Source organism: Anabrus simplex, chromosome 3 (assembly GCF_040414725.1).
Source record: "Anabrus simplex isolate iqAnaSimp1 chromosome 3, ASM4041472v1, whole genome shotgun sequence".
Lineage (NCBI taxonomy): Eukaryota > Metazoa > Arthropoda > Insecta > Orthoptera > Tettigoniidae > Anabrus > Anabrus simplex.
In genome coordinates, this window is record NC_090267.1 from 239,087,140 (window position 1) to 239,110,987 (window position 23,848).

Here is a 23,848-nt window from a genome sequence, read left to right on the forward strand (position 1 = left end):
CAAAAACCTCGATATGTTTAATTAAAAATGGTGATGAATATATTTTACCTATAAAGTCCCTCTACAAAAAGGCTAGATTTGGCTAGGTATCTCTCACGTTGACGACACTAGGTATGACATTTTGATAACAATGATTACAGTAGGTATTTCGTGTAGTTTGCTCTTTCGTTGTCAGTCAGCACGACACTTTAATGCGTTTCTATATTCTGTGAGTACATTCATATTGCCGTGAGAGAGATATGCCTTGTTGTACTGCAACGGTTTGAACGGCGGGTTACCTGAATCTATGACTAGGCAAGACTTTTCTTTATATAACCCCAAAAATAGTGAGACATGTTTCTGAAGTGGGCCAATGCTGGTCCCTGGAAGGATAAAAATCTCAATGGAAACGTCTGTGTGTGATGTTCATTTTCATGACAAGTACTGTGCATTATTAAGGCTGATAAATTTGTGATTAACAGCAAAGAACGGAACTTCCGCGACTGGGATGGCTGTCATTGAGCATAACGATGAGGAACAGGATCAAATGTAACGACTAGCTCGCGTTGAGAATGAGTACCGTGAATGAATCAATAGAAGTGTGAATACAGCCATCTTATCTACGCTATGGGAGTAGAAGTGGTTCTGGAGAAGAAATTCGTGCGGTGTATTAATATCTCGGAAATTTTCGCCAATACTTTTGCTGGATTTGATCTTAAAAGATAATCTTGCCGGAATGAATGCCTCAGACGGTTGAGGCACTGGCCTTCTGACCCCAACTTTGCAGGTTCGATCCTGGCTCAATCCAGTGGTATTTGAAGGTGCTCAAATATGTGCCTCATGTCTGTAGATTTACTGGTACGTAAAAGAACTCCTGCGGGACTAAATATCGGCACCTCGGCGTCTCCGAAAAGTTAATGTGATGTAAAGCAAATAACATTACTATTATTAAAAGGTAATTTAGACTTAAAGCAACCTGTTAAGCCTATCAAAACTTCAGGTCATCATTTTGGGTAAACAGGTTTCCCATTGTGTAAGAACTTCTTGCACTTGTCGGCCCGATCCTGCTCATAGCGTGAACCCAGTATTATTATTTTACTTTTCTTTTACAATTTGCTTTACATCACATCAACAGATAGGCTTTATGGCGGAGATGATTTAGGAAAAGTATACGAGCGGGATGGAAGAGACTGTCACCTTATAAGGTACAGCTCCAGCTTTCCTGGTGTGAAAATGGGAAACCACGGAAAACTGTGCTACCTACAGTGGAGTTCGAACCCACTCTCTCCCGATTGCAAGTTGGATCCCAGATGGGAGAGTAATGGAGTGAAAGTCGGCGAGTAACGTTCTAAAAGGCGAGTTGCCAGCAAAAAAAGGGAAGTAAACCTAGGTTGAGGTTCATAGCAAGGTTACCGTATGTCCTTATTTTACTACCAATTGCAGCGCTCAGCTCATACCCGGAAGGTTTGTAAGTGCTTCCCAAAATCTTACGCGGTAAATACCAAAGGTCAAATTCAGTATCAATTAGAAATTTTGTTTTGGTATTCTGATCGAATATAAAGAGTGTGGGCCGACGTAGAAAAGAGAGTAGCCGTCTTTACTGGCTGTTCGTTCCGTTTTCCGCCTTCCAGGAACAAAGACCAGTTCATTTCACGGGTTTATCTTGGAACTTTTTGTGGTACCAACGATGTGAGCCCTGTAGCGTAAGGGAACGGTCGTGGCTTTTAGAACTCTTCTTACTGCGACTCCTGCCTCGGGCAGGGGTAAGGGCATCGACCTACGCATCAATTCCTTCACCTGGGCAGCGAAAGTGTTTCGCGCAGCTATAGTATCTACGGCCAAGTGGCTATATGATGAGTGACATTAGGTGAAAGTTACAAGATCTTGTCTGCGAGCTCTGCTATATCAGCTATATGCTTTAACCGGACCGATAATATAGCTTGCAAGTGATGTGGTAGTCGACGCATGATGAGTTCCTTTAATATATTTTCGTCATGAAGAGAACTACCAGCTAATGACTTTAAGTGACGTATAAACTGTAATGGTTTCCTATCGTCGAGTTCTTCATCGCCAAGAAGTTGGTAACTCACTGTTCTTCGGATACTGAAAGGCGGCGAACCAGTTCTGATTTGAGTTATGGCTTTGTTGTTAAGTTGCGAAGTTGCATGATCAAATTTAGTCTGGTTGGCCGTAATTAAAGCGTGCCTGAATTGTGTCTCTACTTGGCGAGCCAAATAGTTGGTCTATTATACAGAAGCAGTGGTAGCTTAGTAGAGATTTTAGCAACGTGACCAATACTGCTAGACGTAGCAGCGGCACCAACAGACTCATGCTCCGTGTGCCGTGCTTGTTATGCTTCGTTCTGTTTTTGCAAAGGCTTCGTCAAATCAATAATCTGTTGAAGTTGGTTCTGCAAGTGGTTATTTGGTCCTCTAAATCTTTTAAACGATCTTCCACCATCATCAGAATGCAGACAAAACGCAAAAGCAACAAATGATACAAAAATGTTGAAAGTCCCGGACAAGATTACAAAGAAAGAAAGTAGTCAGTGATACGACGTGCAGTTGTGTTTGTATGTGTATGAAGATGGGCGAGTAGGTGAGCAACACAAGCATCAATTTACGAATGCAGTCATAGAATACATAAAAGCTCAATCAATATGATAATAGCTGAGAGTGTCTCATAAGATAGCTACAAACATGAAAATGTTAAGTAAGTAGCAATGAATCTTAAGTTAGATACCTGTGTACTTATTTGAATAACAGATAGGGTAAGCCTGTATTGTAAAGTTCTTTCTATCCTAGGCCTTAATTAGAAAGAAAGGGTGCATAAAGAACTGTTTAATAACATGCACGTCAATTTAACACCAAGAATGTAATTTTGATTAGGAATGTTATTGCACATTGTAGAGAATTCCTTGTAAAAAATTTTCGTACAATGTCAACGCCAAATTTCAACTTCGCACAATTTTGGAAAATTCCAGAAAAATGTATAGCGTTGGGAGGTTGTGTACCTACAGCACATACAAGTTTCCAAATGTAGCGTTCTCGATGAGTAAAACATGCAGTTTGCAGTTGCCGGGTGTGGTCTGAAGCGATAAAACCTGGAGTATCACCATCAATCGGTATGGCTATCACGACGTTTTCTTTGTTTGTATAGAGTTGGTTTCATACGCTGATAACGTGTAGAAGTCGCGATGTAGGTAAAGAGTCTCTTCGAAACCTACATGCCTCGCAGCAATACTACATCTATAACCTGGACTGGGGATAGCATTTCGGGAGTATGATAGCATATCGTAGGCTGTGGGGAAGCACATGTGCTCTATACACGGGGATACCAATTATGGAGATTTGGTCTGCAGGTTTATGCAGGCGGCTCCATATCGCGACCATAAGTAAATCCGTTCTCATGGATAATATTTTTAATTGAAACAGCACAGAGTTACCATATACAACGTTAGTACAGCCATGTTACATGTACAGCAACAGAGTACCGGTACATCGGTTGCACAGTCACATTCTACGACGCTAGTTCAAGCATGCTTCTTATACCTTTTTTCTCGCTTAAAATCTTCTATTATTTCAAATCTTCTTCCATTTGAAGCCTAAATTTTCTTTGCTGTACTTCTCAAGCGTATACAACCTTCTTGGAAACGAAACTTCTCTTCCAACACAGGCCGTAATTTAGATATTGATGGTGTTGTTTCATGATAAAAGTAAAATTCCTGGAATGTTCGTCGAATAGCTCACTTATCAAATCGTCAATGTTCGTTAAACGCTTTTTTCCCTTTTGTTGTTTTTCGTGGCGTACCAAATGAAATTCATTGTCTCGTACTGTCTCTGTTCTACTAAAATTCTTTTGACCGTCCTCTACAACACTTTTGTTGCATCTGCTATTCTTTGTTGTACTTTTAACAATTACTGTTCCTGCATTTTATTCTTACTCTCCTCGTATTCTTTATTCATTAAAAGTTAAATATTGAGAGAAATCTCTCGCATTTGTTCTCTTTTTGTCGTGAAGTTCAGTTTAATATTTAGAGGCGGCAAAACTCACTAAGAGCACGAAAGGGAGGAATATGCACTGAGAATGAACCTATTTGCTTTAAGCTACTGACCGCAGGCCCCAGTGAAATATGTCACAAGAAGCAGCCCCTTTTATTTTTGTTTCAAGTGCCAACTTGAATTGATGCAGTTGATACACACTTAATCCATTATGTTATCAGTTGAAGAATTAGTTATTGAATGGTGCACACAGCTCACCTCCATTCAAGGTGTGCCTGAAGAGAACTGTACCGGTACCACCCCTGGACGTGGACACGAGTTTACTCTTTGCTTGAATACGTGTTCTTGTGGTTCTAAATCCACGTAAAACTGGAGCTTGCATGACTTTTAACACTATATTAACAGTCATATAAAACTATAAGCTTGCTTGCTTGCTTGCTTGATTATGTACAGTGCTCCTTCAGTGCTGAATTATATATGTTCATAAATCTACGGTAGCACTGAAAGTGTTTCAAAGCCATATGTCCGGAATTCTGAAAATTTAGTTAAAATATAAATATATCGACAAATGAACTCTGACCCCTCCCGAAACAAGATTCTAAATAGGTGCCTAGCTAGAAGAGATAAGAATCGCAACTACCTTCATTACAATTCCTTGAAGAGGTAAATAATGAAATACAAAAGCTTTTTTTCAGCCTACGTACAATTTTTTCGAAGCAGCTAATATGACAGGTAACGGATAAGTTCATTTCCTGTTTTGGCTCCCTATATACTGCTACGCCGTTGCGCACTAACCAATGATGATCAAGCTGACTGTGATAGCGGACGGACGTGTGACCGTTCGCTTTGTCCCTCCCCTCGCCAGGGCGTTTACTTCACAAAGTGACTGAATCGGAGGCTATATTTTTAAAACATAGATCTCAGAGAATTGAGTACATGAAGCATTATCTTATGTAGTAATCATTAAGGGCACCCGGAAGGGGTGAAATCGGAAAAAAATTATTATTTTTTGCATTTGTATGTACCTGTGACTTTCTTCTTTCGAATACTTTTTGTTTCAGACCTCTGCGACGTTTGAAAGGGTGTTAATTTTTATATTACCTGGAGTGCAAAGTGCTGCAGATATCGGGCATGACATGTCCTCGAACTGATGTGACATAACATTACTTTCCATTTATAAGCAGTGGTGAAAGGGCAAAATGGTTCCTTCTTCTCCTCCTCCTCCTCCTCCTCCTACTCATAGACGAGTGCCCCTCCAAATAAACTTAGTAGCATATTACATCCTATTCCTCCTCCTCAAGCCTTGGACTTTCTCCTCCTCATCCTCCTCATAGACCCAGAAAGAGGAGGTTTAGGTCTAGCGCTTCGAGCTGAACTCACATAACCTTACGCTGGCTCTTTGTCCAGGCTTAATCTTATAGACCTCGCGTTCGACATCACTATTCCTACTCGGGTCGACGAATTTTAAATTTCTTATTGCTCGAACGTTGGGCGTTTTAAATTTAACGCAAGATGTCAATGCGCGGTGATTAACTTAGCACGATACTCTGCAGTCGAAAGGGAAGTGCCCTGGGTTCAATTACCAGTCGTGTAAAACGCAAACTTTTTTCGGTTCTGAACACAAAATTTTAATCTCTGAGTGATGTCAACTTTACAGTAGACAATTGAAAGTCTCTAGAGTTCCAATCGATAAGCTCGAAATGTTAAATAAAAAATTTAGTGTTCCAAACACCAAAAACCAATAGCGCGTTACGCATCAGTGCACACGCTAGCATCTTTGACTCTGCAGCCGCTCAGCTTCAAGAACTTGAAGTAGTTTCCTAAAGTTATGTCCTTATCAATAAAGCCTTACACCATGTCTCAAGTCCAATCAGTAGAGTATGTTGCTGCTATGTACCTATGAATAAATCACAACTATTAAACCTTACACCTTCTTCCTAATCCCGTGTCACCATCTTGTTCCAAGTTCAGTTTTAAGCCCTAGACCACAACCTCTTTCTTCTAGGTCTATGATGTCGAGGGTAAGGAGAAAGAAACCTAAGTCCTTGAGGAGGAGGAATAGGTTGTCATACTCTACTAGGTATATGTGGAGTACTAAGTCTATGAGGAGGAGGAGGAGGAGGAGGAGGAGGAGGAGGAGGAGGAGGAGGAGGAGGAGGAGGAGGAGGAACCCTTTTGACCTCTTGCGAGGCGAATGAGGAGGAGGAGTGCACGGTCGCTCAGCTCCAAGACCTAAGGTTGCCTTTCAGCGTTAGGCCTCTATGAATGAAGCATATGTATTATTCTTTCACAATCTCCCTAGTTACATGTGTAACCGCCCTACACGGTCAACCCCTCCGTCTTTTTACCCCTCTAACCCTCTCCCCTTTTGCCCTTTTTCCCATTTGCCCTCTTGCTCTTCTGCCCTCTTACCCTTTTGCCCATCCGCACATCTCCTTTTTGCCCTTGCAACCCTCTGCCATTTTGCACTTCTGCCCTCCTGCCCTTTTGCACTTTTCCTCTCTGCCCCTCTCCTTTTAGTCATTCTGCACTCTTGCCCTTTTGCACTTTTGACTTTTTGACCTTTTTCCCTTCTGCCCTTTTGCCCTTATAGGAACAAGTCAGAAACCCGCTGCCTCCCAGTACAGTTGCCGTGCGAACAGGTTTTTGGCTCTGAACATTAAATTTTAATTACAAAGTGATATAAACATTACGGCAGGCAATTAGAAGTTTCTAAATTTCAATGCTATCAGCTCGAAAATTTAAAATAAAAAATTCGGTGTTCCAGACCCTAAAGACAACAGAGCGTTCCACATCAGCACAAACGCTAGCGCAGTTGACTCTGCAGTCACTCAGTTCCGAGACCCTGATATCACCCTCCATCTTTACATCCGTTGAAAGCAATGCAAACACGTTAAGCTTTATACCACCTGCCTAGTCCCATACAATGTATTGTCACCATCTTTTTTCGGAATTCCAACTTCAGCTTCAAGCCCCTGAGGTTGTATTCCGACGTTACGCACCTATGAATAAATCAGATGTATTAAGCCTTATGCCATCTCCTTAGATCCGTACCATCATATTGTTTCATGGATTAACATCTTGTTATAGGGTGTAGCTGCAATTGTTTAGAAGTTAACATTTTGAAACTTTGAAGCCTGATAGCCTTGCTCTTATCTATATAATATATAAAGAGGTAAACTTTGTTTGTATGTAATGGCTAATTTCAGGAACTATAGGACCGATTCTAAAAGTTCTTCTATTAATGTAAATATACATTATCCCTGAGGGACATGGACTGCATTTTACTTTCAAAACAATTCGAGGGGGGCGGCGACATGGGGAGATGTAAAAATAATAGACTAATATAGGCGAAATATCAAATTTGTCGTACATGGAGGAGACAATGCGCATTTTAAGCCCCTTGACGCAAAAAAATCGGTAAGCCCTACGGGCCCTAAAACCAACCGTTATGGAGATGTTGGTACCACACTACCTCTGCTCCAGGAATCGGATAAGGAAATGAACTTCCATAACGATGACAACGTCAGCTCCAGGATTCTACAGGAGCGAGATTATGCATGAACGTTTGGGCATAGTTTCCAACCAAAACTGGTACACATATTACTTACTATCTGGAAAATATACTGTTATGTAAGATACTCATAGGACTCCTTTGGTCGGGGATGGAAAGGGGGTGAAGTATTAAAATGATATATGTATATGAATGTCATTGTTTGTATGTATGTATGTATGTATGTATGTATGTATGTATGTATGTATGTATGTATGTATGTATGTATGTATGTATGTATTACGTCACCTTATAAACCACTGGAGCGATTTCAACCAAATTTGGTACACTTATGGCTTAGTATGAGGAGACAAACATGGTAGGTGTACTACACCCCTAGCACCCTTATGGGAAGGGGCCTAGGGTGTAAGTTATAAAAGTAATCTAAATATTATGAAATCCATAGTTTTCGGTTGCGAGATGAAGAGCGACACTCCGAATTTTTAAAAGTCCAACTTCAGCCACCTTTAGAGTGCTGGTGAGGGGGGAATGAGAAATAAAAATAATAGAAAATAATGTCGAATCCATAGGTTTTGGTGTCGGTGAGATGAATAGTGATACTCCGAATTTTTTAAAGTCCATGTTCAGTCCGCTTTGGGGTGGTGGTGAGGGGAAGAGTGAGATATAAAAATAATCGAAAATAGTGTCGAATCCACTGTTTTCGGGGTCATTGAGATGAATGGTGACAATCCAGAATGTTTTATCTCTTAAGGTTGGGGCGAGAGGGGTACAGCCTCATTGACAGTTGAAATCCTGTCCACCCTACCTATAGTGCAACGTCTAAATACATATAGTTATCACTTATTAATTTTTGACAGGATCAAATTATTCTCAGACAATTCCAGCTTCCATAAGGACGAAGTTTTACTCGAAAATTAAATATCCTAAATCTTGAAATCAAACACATCTAAATAACTCTAAAACTACCCAATAGAACGTAAAATATCATTCAACAAGTCAAAAAGGAATTCTATAGAAATTCACTTCACCCATAACTGGTTATACAAAACTTAAAGGTAAACATTAAAAACCTATCCGGGCAACGTCGGGTTCAACAGCTAGTGGTTCATATAGGCAATATGTTGACATATTCGAAACCGACTTTCAACCTATTAGGTCGTGTTAGGTACATTCAGTACGTTTTGAAGAGATGTTAAGTACAGAACAAAAATGGTCAACCAGACACCAGTGGGACCCGAACCCAAAACACATCTCTTTAACACGTACTGAATGTACGTAACACGACCTAATAGTTTGAAAGTCGGTTTCGATTACGATGCGGTCGTGAAAATTCAATATTCATGTTGACATATTCCTGATGAAATCGAGCATCCTGCGTCGATTGACACCTTCATACATGGTGTACTTGCAAGTGGTAAATATTTTAACATTTTAGCAAATTAAAGGCTGATAGCCTTGCCATTATGGTTCATATAGGCAACATGTTGACATATTTTTGATAAAATCGAGTCTCCTTCGTCGATTTGCACCGTAATATAGTGTGTAGCTGCAATTGTTTAGAAGTAAACATGTTGGCAAATTGAAGGCTGATATTCTTACCGTTATGTTCATATGAGCAATATGTTGACATATTTCTGATGAAATAGAGCCTCCTGCGTCGATTGACATCTTGGTATAGGGCGTACCTGCAATTGTTTACAATTTAATATCTTAGCACTTTGAAGGCTGATAGCATTGCCGCTATAGTTCAAATAGGCAACATGTTGACATATTTCTGATGAAATCGAGCCTCCTGCGTCGATTGGCACCTTGATATAGGGTGTACCTGTAATTGTTTATAAGTTAACTTTTGTCTCTTTGAAGGCTAATAGCCTTGCCCTTATGGTTCATATAGGCAATATGTCGATATATTTCTGATGAAATCAAGCCCTCTGCGTCGATTAACACCTTGGTATGAAACGTAGCTGCAACTGGTTAGAAGTTAACATTTTGCACTTTGAAGGATGATAGCCCTGAAATTTATGAAAAAAATAATCAATATGTTTCGATAGAAATATCGAAGTAAGGGTTGATCTTTCGAATGGCACCTTTATGTAGATGACCTGATGATGTGAGAAGAATAAAAAATATTTTTGATTGTAAAATTTCATGGCTGATAGCCTTACCGTGGTATTAGGATTACTCGCGGCGTGGTTTGGTAATCGGAAAGGCCCGAGTAAGCCACAACAGTGCATAGATGGACTGATCCCCTGAATAACTGGACCGGCTTGGAATTGGTTTTTGACTAGTGCATAATACTTGTTCCTAACCAGCAATATTACCTGGACTTTTCAGCCAACATCATCGCATTTGCTCCGCACATTTGTTCAGGTTTTACACGTGTGCATGTTTCTATTTCTGTCTATGTGGTCTTTTCCTGACCCTTACTACCCGATTACACCACTGTGATACCTCATTACCTTAACTGGCCTGGCAGCATGCTGAGCAAGGGAACTGGCAGATACTTCCTTCAGTATCTCATCCTCCCAATTCTCGCTGCTGTCTCTTTGTAATCTTAGAATGAACAAAATGTCGGAGGCGATGTAGATTCTTCTGGTGGTTACGTGTGAGGGGTGATGGTGGAGTGAGCTTCGAGGGCACCCCCCATAAAAATACTAAACAATATTACACACCTATCGCACAACACTGCTGTCACTGAATATAGATGCAGACTTTTGCTAAATTCTGTTGAGCCATTTTCTCGTGATGTTACAAACAAGCAAGCAAGTGCATAAATAAACAGATAAATCTAATTTGAACTTACTTTTGACTTTTGTATAATTTACTTTATAATGTCTCAGTTATTTCTGGAGTCGTTGTACCCAATCACGCTCATTTTGGTTTTGGTTTGTGTTTAAGGTCGGATGCCCTTTGTGACGCCACGTTATTTTTAGGATGATATTCTCAACCCAAGTTCGACCGGGAGGCCACTGAGCTAATCACTTCCCTAGTTTTGACTTTTATATTTTTGTATGGCAGTACCTAATACGAGATTAAAAAGTCGAAGCACAAGGCAAACAGTTGAAGTGTACAGACAAAATTAGTATTTTACTTACATAGATCTCATTTCTGTGCACATAATTAATCTAATGAAATTTGTCTTATTTTGAGTCTCTTTTCCCCCATACAATGGCACTTTTCGAGTATTATTATCCTCCTCTTTCAACTTGGTGACTTGAAGTAAAGGTTAGCTTAGACGACGATACTAGGTTTCGCAATTACGGTAAGTTTCAAAGCTGGCTTTTATTTGAATGAAACATTTATTGCAACCAACGTCCAACTACATAAATAAAAATGAATCGCTAAATGTGTTGCTAAGCGCAAAACTCGGGAACGGCTGGACCAATTCGGATAATCCTATTTTTCAAATATTTGTAGAAGTCCGAGTAAGGTTTTTACGAAGAGATAAATTGGAAAAAATGCCAGGAAAAACGTAAAAGTCCCATTCTATTTTTCCATTCAAACTGTTCGTCTCTCTTTCCTTCTCCCACCTTTGCGCCTAGCGCTGCCCTCCTCTAATCCAGCGTGTTTACCAAATGTCCGTAAATATCAATGTTATCGGTTAAAATGAGTGAATATCGGATTATGTATACAATTTCAAGCCGCATTTGATGCCGTTAACAAAAGAAAGTTTTACAAGATAATTGAGCGTGAAAATGTTAATATAATTAAATGTTACCTCAAATGCAAAATCTTCATTGCTTGGAACTTATCATGTCTTAACTCCTATTTTATATTCACTATATTTTAAATTTTTTCACAGCTGGTAAACGAACATTTCAGCTCAACATAGATAAGTTTGTATTTAAATTTCAATGATAAGATGCACTATTTGTGTTTCTTTTCAGTCATGTTCAGAGATTTTTATGTGTAGGCACGAAAGAGTCAATCGGTGGCCAACTTCTTTGCTATTGAATTTGAATCGGAGGTTAAAGCGAGGCAAATGGTCTTCAGATATACAAGTTATTTGTAAAACAAACCCCAAGTTCTTATCTCGCTTAGTTCTCAGTTTGTGACAGGAAGAATGTCTCCTTGGGTTTTGGTTTTGCGCATGACTCGGCTGACTGGCTTGCTTTCTTGCTGTCTTGCTGCCTCGATTGCCCGTACGGATCTCCAAAACATACGCTATCCAGACAGTCGCAAGCAGTGTAATGTTTTGTTATAGTTAGTGACCTTCGTCTACCCTGATTGTTCTTAAATCTTTGATTCTCAACAAACAAATTCATGGATTTCTTTGGTTGATTGGTTTATTTTGTGTGTGCTTCCATATACAGTATACTCACTTCAAGATTCATGCCGCCTATAAGACACGGGCGGAGCAACTTCGGTCGATGAACTTGAAATGCTACAAGCCAAGCTAATTTTCAGTCTAATCGGATTGCACAACAACGTGAAGAACGACATGAAAGTGAAAGGATTCTGATATCACAAACCCGTGCAGCGTGTCGTTCAGCTACACAGAGCAGGTTCACTGTTGCCGGTGTTAGATGACGACTACAAATTCCTGCAAATTTATTTCATGGGCAATTCAATTCAAGAAATTGATCTGCGTTGTGCACATAATATTTCAGTGAAGAGGTCTATTGTAGAACAATTACAAACATTCTTTCATCAAGACAATCAGTTGATTACATCGTTCAAAACTGCACTGTATCTCATGTCATCTGATAATCACAAATTGTCATCAGAGTTGACAAAACTCCTGCGGGCCAACATGCAAGACGTTTTAATGCGCCAACAATTTATGAAGTTGCCATTGTCGTTGTTCCGGTGTTACCCGTGGAGCAGAAAGAGGTTAAAGAAGGTGCCGGGGTGAATGGTTCTAACTACAATATAAAAATTAATTTAAAACTTGAACGGAAGGTTATATTTCTTCAAAAGGACAACAACTGAACAAATAACAATATGTCAGGTACAAAAGCAATCTTGAAACAAGACTAGGACAATTCAAGTTTAGTGCACTTTACAAATTATGGGCTTCAAGTCCGTAGTTTTACAATTCCAGAGATACCGGATCCAGTTAACACCATTTAAGTAAAAAATTAGGAACCATTAAGTCAGGAGCAGAAATCCCCTAAATCAAGAGCACTTGCTCCCTAAATATAATATTTGGCCTCCCAGAGGCACTCGTTACAATAATCAAAACTTGGAAAAAGAGCTAACAGGCTCTCCATCATTCATCCAATTTTATCCGCCCGCTTAAGGCAACATTACACACAATTCTAACACCCTCTGGCCTCCCATGGCCCAACTTACAAATTGAAACAGGGGTATCTCGTACCCAAACTACGGGGCCTTTGCGAAAAAGAACGGTTAAGTAAACGACCCGAAACACAAACTGAAAGAAGGCGTACACTGCACTCCCAGATAATGAAAATTAAAACTTACAGGGCTCTCGGCCGATGAAACAGGGGCTAATCCCAAGCTACTTGAGGTGGCGCGCATGGAAATCACTTACACATAACAGGAAGAAAACCGTTACAAAACGAAGTCACCTCAAACCAAGGTGAAGGGGAGCTCGAGAGGGTAATTCACTCTCTATCCCCGGTTTACAGTTAAAGATTTTATGAACTTTTACATTATCCGGAAGAAGTTACATTTTATAAAATTAGGTTACATAACTAAAGATTCGAACCTTTCCCCTCGGATTAAGCTGCGGATGTAGCTACAACAAGAAAGATGTAATTTATGTGGCAATTACCTTATACTGTATATGTTCTGCTGCCGACGAAAGAGGCCGTCCGCCTCCTGCTTAATCACACACACTCAGATGGACGACGATCAATTGGCCAAGAAACGTGAAAATCCGCAGCTTATAAACTCTCAGGGAAGGTTCGAGATCATTCAAGATTAAACCAGCCACACCCTCTCAATTTAATTGGTTAATCTCAAAGTTACGCTCAGAATCGAACAAGAAGCCTGTGATAGTTTGAATTTAATTACAGAAATTTTTGATTGGCCAGATTCAAAACTGGCGGAAAGAAAAAAGGACGGTTGCCAACCGAAAAATAAATGAACATAGATCAGTTATGGAAAACCTAGGAATACAAGACATCTTTAAGTAATAAGTTCTTATACCTTGCACCAGGATTCATGATCATAGTTTTTTGGTAGTGCCATCTGTGGAAAAATGTCCAAACTTCTTGATGTATATCAAAACAAAACTAGGAGAAGTTCAGTCAGTTTAGGAAACTGCAAAATAACAAAATTACTTAATATTTCAGTGGAGACATCTTCTGATTTAAGTTCCAACTTGTTGTGTTATTAGTTTCACTTTTGATTGATAGAGGAGTTCCTTTAGGCGCTAATTTTGAATGCACGGCGTTGAGTTTTACCTCCAGGTACAGTTATAGTTAGAAAAATTTCGGAGGCACGTGATATTGTTTTACATCGCCGGAATGATCAGTTACAGCGTGCGAATGAAACACACGGCTCTTATGATGCGCTACAATATCCCATCATATTTTGGCAAGGTGAAGACGGTTATCATTTCTCTATCAAGATGATAAATCCCCTTACAGGTAATTTATTTACAGGTGCCGAAACCAACAAAAGAGTCAGTCCAATGAAGTATTATTCATACCGCCTTATGGTTCGTGAAAATGAAAAGAATCACATACTGAAATGTGGGCGATTATTTCACCAATATGTCCGCGCCCAATCGCCCGATGCACAACGCTTTTAATCAAGATTTGCAACGCGAAAAACTGTGCGATCTCGATGCTTTAAGAGAATCAGTTCGAATGCATCCTCCGCTGTTGAACCAACAACAAAGTTGTATTCGATACTCTAATGAAGGTTGTAAATGTTGGAACTGGAGGGATTTACTCCTTGGGTGCTCCCGGGAGTACAGGAAAAGCTTTCTTAATTTCATTGACTTTAGCAATAATTCGCTCACACAATGAAATTGCACTCGCAATTGCTTCATCATGCATTGAAGACATTGTTGGAAGGCGGTCGAACAGCCCATTCAGCGCTAAAATAGCCGTTGAATATGCAAAGCAACGAAACTCCGACCTACAACATATCGATGAACTCTGCTATTGCAAAAGTTTTGCAGCGATGTAAATTGATAGTGTGGGATGAATGCAGCATGGCACATAAAATGTCGTTGGAGGCATTAGACTGAACCAGGCAAGATCTGCGGAACAATCAAAACCGATTTGGTGGAGCGATGATTTTGTTAGCAGGAGATTTTCGTCGTATATTGCCAGTGATTCCACGGTCAACGCCAGCTGGTGAACTTAATGCATGTTTAAAGTCATCATTTTGTGGAAACACGTCAAGATACTATGCGTGTCGAGTTGCAAAATGATCCATCTGGATATATATTTTCAAAACAACTAATTGACATTGGTAATGGCAAATTCCCTTCAGACGTTCTGACTGGCTGCATTACTTTTCCTGACAATTTTTGTCAGTTTACTGAATCCAAAACCGAACTCATTCAAGAGGTGTTCCCAAACATTGCTCAAAATTATAGAGATCATATTTGGTTGAGCGAACGAGCTTTATTGGCTGCCAAAAACTTGTACGTAAATGAATTAAATTTCAAAATTCAAAATGAAATTGCCGGTGAATTGAGGACATACAAATCAGTTGATTCCGCTACTAAGCAAGATGATGTCGTCAACTATCCACCCGAATTTTTGAACTCGCTGGATTTGCCAGGATTGCCGCCTGACATTCCTCAATTAAAGGTCGGGTCACTGGTCATAACGTTGCGAAATATCAACCAACCGCGTCTTTGTAATCGCACACAGCTTGCGGCGAGAACATTACTGAATAACGTGATCGAAGCAACCATTCTAACGGGGAAGTATTACACCCGCTTACCGTCTGAGTCCCAGGCTAGCATTAATCTCAGGGGTGTCGGTTCATTTTTAAGTCATCTAATCAAAAATCTAAGCATAAATATGGAATCACAAGTAAACAAAGGGATGAACGGGGCAAGCAAAAATAAAGTGGGGGGAGGCTGTTATAAACATGAATTTAAGGACTCCATGAGAGGACTAGGAAGTGATACTTGGAATTTTTCATGGGCATCATAGCTAACTACAATAAAAAGATTATGAGAATGGTTTCCTTTGAAAATAAATGCCATAAGGAACAGTTAATAACACCATTCGGCGCACTGAATTTAAATACAATTTATCAACACATTCATTTGACAATAAATTAAATTACATGATTCTTGCTTCACCGCAAGTGGTGAGGATGCACCCATAATGTCCATCCTCAAAGAAAAAAACACAATTTCGGGGTATACTCCACCTTATGTGGGTGCATTTGTGGAGCTGGTTCCACCATCTGATCCCGTTGGGATCGAACCAGCGTTCGTATGATTAGGTAATTCACAAGGACGACATTTTTGGTAATAAATATTTTTTGTCGGCTTCCCGATCCGATTAGATGTAGAACTTCCGACAAATATGTACATTTCCCGATGTCGGCGTCTCGGGTTGGGTCATGCTACTATGTTTATGTAGAGTGTATTTCACGGACGGACCCTATAATTGATCCATTTGATGCCATGCCAAACTGAACTCCTCACTACAATTATTGACTCACTATGTTTATTATTGCCAGGCTCGACCGCCTGGTCCGGGAAGGTCAATGCCTCACTTACATAACAAGAGGTTTACCGCGAAATACCTGACTATACTTTAATCACATCCCTCAAGCAGAAATAAACCAACCGGGTCCTACAGTAACTTGACACACGACAAGTCGTCTTGTTACGGGTCGACATATGATTATTATCTTTTCTCCAGGTCTTGAGCTTAGGGATGTCGTAGTTAATTTTTTATTATTATAAGTAGAATTATTATTTATCCAAGAAATTACCATTTACCTAAATTTAACGGAATCAAACGAATGACATCCGCGTAGTTTAACCTGCTCCGGTCGGATATTATTATTATTATTATTATTATTATTATTATTATTATTATTATTATTATTATTATTATTATTATTATTATTATTATTATTATTATTATTACCGCTCCTATAGAAACTCAAAGAATTTTAGTATGTATTGCTAATTGTACGAGCATGACCGTCCTGCGGAAAGTAAGGAAAAGAGAGAAGTGTTTGGAATGTAAAGTTATGCTACAGTCTGATGAACAGCTACTTCTTGATTGCGATAATATGGAACTTTATTCCTACTTCACTCAGCTGAACAGAGGTGGATTGAAGCATCCTTCAGCTTTCCTTCTTTCCCTTACTTTTGATGCGGATTGCCTTTTCCAAACCCTTATCAGTGTCGAATATGAAACACATTTTTTTGAAATTAGACAATCTGAGACATGCTGTAGTGAAACTAGGTCTCCAAAAGGCTTAAAATACCTTAAGTGATGCTGACTATGTCTGCAAGTGTCGCATGCTATTAATGATTTTTTTGAAGAAGTCCATTAAAATCCTGGCCTACATTTGTGTCAAAAACTACACAGAACTTCAGCTAACAAAAATATCTCCAAGGATATTGCTAAAAGAATTCGCATCAACAGATGGAGAGGAGCATTACTGAGGACTTAGGAGCAAAGCAAATGATCCGCAAGGGCCTTAAGCTCAACAGCATGTAAACTTACCAGGTAAATTGCTATTTATATAACATTACTTTCTATTTTCTACCTGTTCTCTCTTAATAGTCAAAGTTGTTCATCAGAAAGAAGCCTATTGCGTGTGGTATTTATTTGCTTGCTTATTTCTGTATGTCAGTGTTGTGTTATTCATGACGTAGGTACCTGATACTAAAGGAATTAATTTGACATCACTACATGCATGTGTGTATTTATCTTCAACTAGCAAATGTACCCGTGCTTCGCTACGGTACTCTACATTGTATACGGATATCGAAGTAAATTACTGCACATGAAGTGAATAAGATTTTTAAATTGGGTGTGTCTTCGCTTTATCCGAGAAACAGCATTGTGAAATCCACAGACGTTGTTTCCAATGAAAGAGTGATTTGCGGAATTGCGATGATAATGACAAGTCCACTTGTCTACTGCAATTCACAAAGAAGTTGGTAATATTCATTTAACGCCAAGTCCCATTACCTAGTGCGCGGCCAAAATCGATTTGTGGAGGTTTCATTACAATGGTGGATCCCATTTCCTACTTTCAGATAGATTACAGTTGAGTAACTTTTAATATATTTGCAAGGACCTTCCTTACTGCCATTCACAAGTGAGTTGCGTTCTTATCATTATAATGGCAGACGCATTTTCTCATGCCAGTCAGCTTACTGCCAGTCACACCGAGTTGGTGAGTTTCCATTATAATAGCAGGCCACTATGCCTAACGTCAGTCACATTTTAGATGGGTAAAATTGCTTATATTGGAAGACACCCTTGTCTACTGACAAACAGGATCGGGTAAAAGAGTTTTGAAAAAAATTCACGCTCCCTTGTCTTCTGATAGTCGAATCGAGAAGTGAATTATGCATTAAAATAGTGCACAGGATATGGAGGACGACCCCATTCTTACTGCCTGTCAAAGTCGATGTGGGGAGGAGGGAATACAACAGCAGACGCCCTCCTGAAAGTCACTATCGATTTGCAAAGTATTTAATAACAATGGCAGACAAACCCTTTCTAGATCGCTACAAATCGACGTCAATGAAAAAAATAGTCGTCATACGGAAGTATATGCATGTTTACCTTTATTTACAGAATAACTCCTGCTAAACAGTACGTCAAATCGAAAGAAGGATTGTACGATCAGGCGCATTTTCTGACCACATTTAGCGATACAAATAGGTGGTCCTATTATATGTTAATATTTAAATATACATCGCTCCAGACCGACTTGCTTTCATATATATAAATGACGGATAAGAATGAGCACTTTGAAAAGTGCAGACATCCACATCGAGATTCATAACTCCTAAACGGTGCGGGATATTAACAGACGGTTTACGCAGTCAGATGCCTCATTTATCGCTCTACATGTTTGTTTCTAAACCTCTTCTTCGTATCTCCACTATTTAGTGGGTAAATTGAGTTCAAAATTTGAATAGGGTGAAATTAGGATACATTTGTAACGTTTTACATTACTTTCTGCCTACTTATGTATAACCTAGAATCATGAAATTTGGTCCACATATGGCCCTTGATCGTGCCAATGTGCGAACCCAACTTGACGATCCCGTCATTCATATAAGTGTGTAAAACAATGAAATATACTTGTAAAAATCACCAAATTTACGAACAATCCAGAAATACGGCCAAATCTAACGTATCAGGGAGAGAGATACGACAAAATGTCATAGGACCAAAGTTGTAGATCACTCCGAATTAAAGTGAGATTGTGCCATCCGTTTTGTGATACGACTTACCGTTTAGCCAACAAATAGCTCAAAAAGCATGTCTGCACAATCATTAAAATTGCCTCCATATTTCGATATCTTTGGGGAAAAAAAGTGAAAAATTTGAACATTTTGGAATTTTTCCGTCGGTTAGGGACCAAAAGCTATAATTTCACCAAATATCAATTCTCTACCTCGTCTGGCAGGTTGTGCCGCCATCTTGATTTGGGGGGACGGGGGCAAAATAGGATATTCCCGAAATTTTTTAATCCCACGAAACCTATAGATTGTCGCTTTGGATAAATTATACGACTGCGTTCTTATGCTGAGCCCAAAATTTGAGGCCCCCAGCGTGCCCCCTTGAGGGAATTTTGAGAATTTTCGATTTTTGTAGTGATCCTGGAGTCATCAGCTTCTCCCGTACCAAGTGTCAAATTTCTGAAATTTCTCGAAGTGCCTCATTAATTCACGTGTTTTTTCATTTTTAAATATTTATATATACATCGCTCCAGACCGACTTGCTGTTATATGTATAGATGACCGATGAGCATGAGCACGTTGAAAAGTGCAGACTTCCACTTCGAGATTCATAACTCCTAAACGGTGCATGATATTAACAAACGGTTTGCGCCATCAGACGCCTCATTTATGGCTCTACATGTCTGTTTCTAAACCTTTTCCTCATATCTCCTTTATGTAGTGGGTAAATTGAGTTCACAATAGGGTGAAATTTGAGTACATTTGTAACGTTTTACATTACTTTTTGCCTACTTATGTATAACCTAGAATCATGAAATTTGGTCCACATATGGCCCTTGATCGTGCCAATGTGCGAACCCAACTTGACGATCCCGTCATTCATATAAGTGTGTAAAACAATGAAATATACTTGTAAAAATCACCAAATTTACGAACAATCCAGAAATACGGCCAAATCTAACGTATCAGGGAGAGAGATACGACAAAATGTCATAGGACCAAAGTTGTAGATCGCTCCAAATTAAAGTGAGATTGTGCCATCATTTTGTGGTAGGACTTACCGTTTAGCCAACAAATAGCTCAAAAGGAATGTCTGTAGTCAGTAAAATTGCCTCCATATTTCGGTATCTTTGGGGGTAAAAAGTGAAAAATTTGAACATTTTGGAATTTTTCCGTCGGTTAGGGACCAAAAGCTATAATTTCACTAAATTTCAATTCTCTACCTCGTCTTGCAGGTTGTGCCGCATCTTGGTTTGGGGGGACGGGGGGAAAATAGGAAATTCTCGAAAATGTTTAAGCCACGAAACCTATAGGTTGTCGTTTTGAATAAATTATACGACTGCGTTCTTATGCTGAGCCCAAACTTTGAGGCCCCCAGCGTCCCCCCTTGAGGAAATTTTGAAAATTTTCGATTTTGCTAGGGATCCTGAGGTCATCAGCTTCTCCCGTACCAAGTTTCAAATTTCTGAGATTTATCGAAGTGCCTCATTAATTCACGTCTTTTTCATTTTTAAATATTTATATATACATCGCTCCAGACCGACTTGCTTTTATATATATATATAGATGACGGATAAGCATGAGCACGTTGAAAAGTGCAGACTTCCACTTCGAGATTCATAACTCCTAAACGGTGCATGATATTAACAAACGGTTTGCGCCATCAGACGCCTCATTTATGGCTCTACATGTCGGTTTCTAAACCATTTCCTCATATCTCCTTTATTTAATGGGTAAATTGACTTCAAAATTTGAATTGGGTGAAATTTGGGTACATTTGTAACGTTTTTCATTATTTTTTGCCTACTTATACATAACCTAGAATCATGAAATTTGGTCCACATATGGCCCTTGATCGTGCCAATGTGTGAACCCAACTTGACGATCCCGTCATTCATATAAGTGTGTAAAACAATGAAATATTCTTGTAAAAATCACCAAATTTACGAACAATCCAGAAATACGGCCAAATCTAACGTATCAGGGAGAGAGATGCGACAAAATGTCATAGGACCAAAGTTGTAGATCACTCCGAATTAAAGTGAGATTGTGCCATCCGTTTTGTGATACGACTTACCGTTTAGCCAACTAATAGCTCAAAAGGAATGTCTGCACAGTCATTAAAATTGCCTCCATGTTTCGATATCTTTGGGGGTAAAAATGGAAAAATTTGAACATTTTGGAATTTTTCCGTCGGTTAGGGACCAAAAGCTATAATTTCACTAAATTTCAATTCTCTACCTCGTCTGGCAGGTTGTGCCGCATCTTGGTTTGGGGGGACGGCTGAAAAAATAGGAAATTCCTGAAAATGTTTAAGCCCACGAAACCTATAGGTTGTCGTTTTGAATAAATTATACGACTGCGTTCTTATGCTGGGCCCAAAATTTGAGGCCCCCAGCGTGCCCCCTTGAGGAAATTTTTAGAATTTTCGATTTTTCTAGGGATCCTGGCGTCATCAGCTTCTCCCGTACCAAGTTTCAAATTTCTGAGATTTCTCGAAGTGCCTCATTAATTCACGTCTTTTTCATTTTTAAATATTTATATATACATCGCTCCAGACCGACTTGCTTTTATATATATAGATAGCCTCTTAGGTACTAGTTCTTCAATGTACATCATATCAATTATTTTATTCTGAGTAAGCGCGTTTTAACATTCATGTTGAAATGAAGGTGCTCAAATACGTCAGCCTCGTATCGGTAATTTTACAGGCACGTAAAAGAACTCCTGCGGGACAAAATTCTGGCGTCTCCGAAAATGGGAGCAGTAGTTAGTGGAATGTAAATACATTATTATTATTATTATTATTATTATTATTATTATTATTATTATTATTATTATTATTATTATTATTATTATTATTATTATTATTATTATTATTATTATTATGCGGCGGTTTATCGTTGAAGTGCAGTTATTGCGTGCTACCTAACCGCTATCAGTTGGCACCTGCTGCACCCACGTGGTCCGCTGGTTTTGTTTCGATATTACGGTCTGATATCAAGACCGACTCCAATCCTCTGACCTTAATGCTACTCTTGATCGTTCAAAAATGGCGAATCTAGTAGCCGGACATGTCAGAAATGTGGGCTTCTTTCGGTATGTTGTTATCGTATGTAGGCTGCGTAATTTCATTAAAGTTATCGATAAATATTAGTTTCTTTGTAGAATATAAGTGTGCGAGTATATTTATATGAGTCAGTCAGTATATGAGAAAGTGTTTGTTTCACTGATCTCTATACATGGATGGCTGGTAGCTTGGGTTGCAGTAAGCCGAATAGAAGATGACTGGCGCAGTAAAATGGCAGCGAGCGCACGAGACCACGAGGAGCGCGCTTGCTTTGTTTATGCTTAGTTCAGTCAGTGACGCCAGATCTCCTGCTTGTAGTTCCACGGGTGTTCTGTGCTGTTTTATTGCAATGCCCCACACATGTACAAAGGAACTGAGATGAAATACAACAATGAAAAATCACTAGTTTAGATATTTCACTCGCTGAATTGAAACCACATGTTACTTCTTCATGTTAGTAAAATATAAACAAACAAGTGAGCCATGCTTGTACTACTACGATTAACACAAATACGAATTCCAAAATGTAAATAATACAAATACATAATATATTTAAACTATCAAAGTATACATGTGTGGCAGATATAAATTGAGTACTATTTGGAAGAGGTACAACATTCTCTCCGTCAGTTCAAATTACAATATTTCCTAACGTAACGTAATTGTATTGATTACGTAGTAAACAAGTGACTGTCCGCATGCCGAAGTGTACTTCTACGGCAAATACGCCGCGAAATACTTGAATATCCAGCGAAAAACACACAGTAAACTATCATTATGCCGTTACAGGAGAAGTGGATGTGGTTCTGGGCTTTTAAATGTCCTGCGGGCTCATATTAAATTTTCTTCTACAAGCTTTAAACAAGCCGGAATTACTAAAATAAAAACATTTTCTGCAAGAGGAAGAATAGAGCTATTTTATATGAATAAAAAAACCGAGTTTTTGGCTCAAAATTCGAAAAATTCAGTCATACCTCCCCTTATGAATGCATAATTTTGTGGCATACATGTATAAAATTTACAGCAATGTTTCCAAAACTGTTTTTCCGATCGCTAATTGCATGTATTCAGCACCTAAGTTAGTATTTGTCGGCCGTTATTATACACTCATTTTTTTTTTTGCTATCCCGGAGGTTTACTGACCTCGGAATGATGTGTCGGTGTTCACAATGTCCTTATGCTTTGAGTGAACATGTCCCTCTATTTTTAATTACTCCAATGCGCCATTAATTGCGATTTAAAATTGATTATATTATCATTGCTTCCCCATAAGGAGAGCTCTAGGATGAGTACACCAACATGGCGAACCGCGCGCTCAACTTGGCGTACATTCTTCTGCAGCGGAGAGCTGCCATCAGCGATCCATGTATAGAGATCAGTGGTTTGTTTTGATCGTGTTGTGACCCAGGTTCATGTCTAACTATAGCAATGCCTCTCATACAACTATTCTTAAGTTTTCTGCGGAATAAAACATTAAGAGAGAAATTAATCAGGAATATATATCGTGATTGTTTTGAAATTGTTGAGAAAACTGTGGTTTGCATACATCATTTTGAGAATAAGTCTGAGGTGGTGGTGGTGGTGGTGGTGGTGGTGGTGGTGATGATTATTGTTTTAAGAGGAAGTATAACTAGGCAACCATCCTCCATATGACACTAATCAGAGAGAAAAATGGAAGGGAGCCGAGACTTCGAAAAATGAAGATGTCGGCCAAAGGAGGACTAGGGCCATGAAGGGCGTGAAAATGAAAGACTCCCTAGTCCTCCATACGTAATACCGTCGGCGTCGGAAAAGAACAAGAGTTGACCAGGTGAGGTCGGTAAAAATAGATGAAAGTAAGGAGTCTGGCACAAGTAAGTGGTAGCAATGCCAGGACTCAACTAAGGGCCCCTTGGTTGCCAACCCACGCTCCAAAGTTCAGAGCCCCTGGGGCGAATAAATCTGGGGTTAGG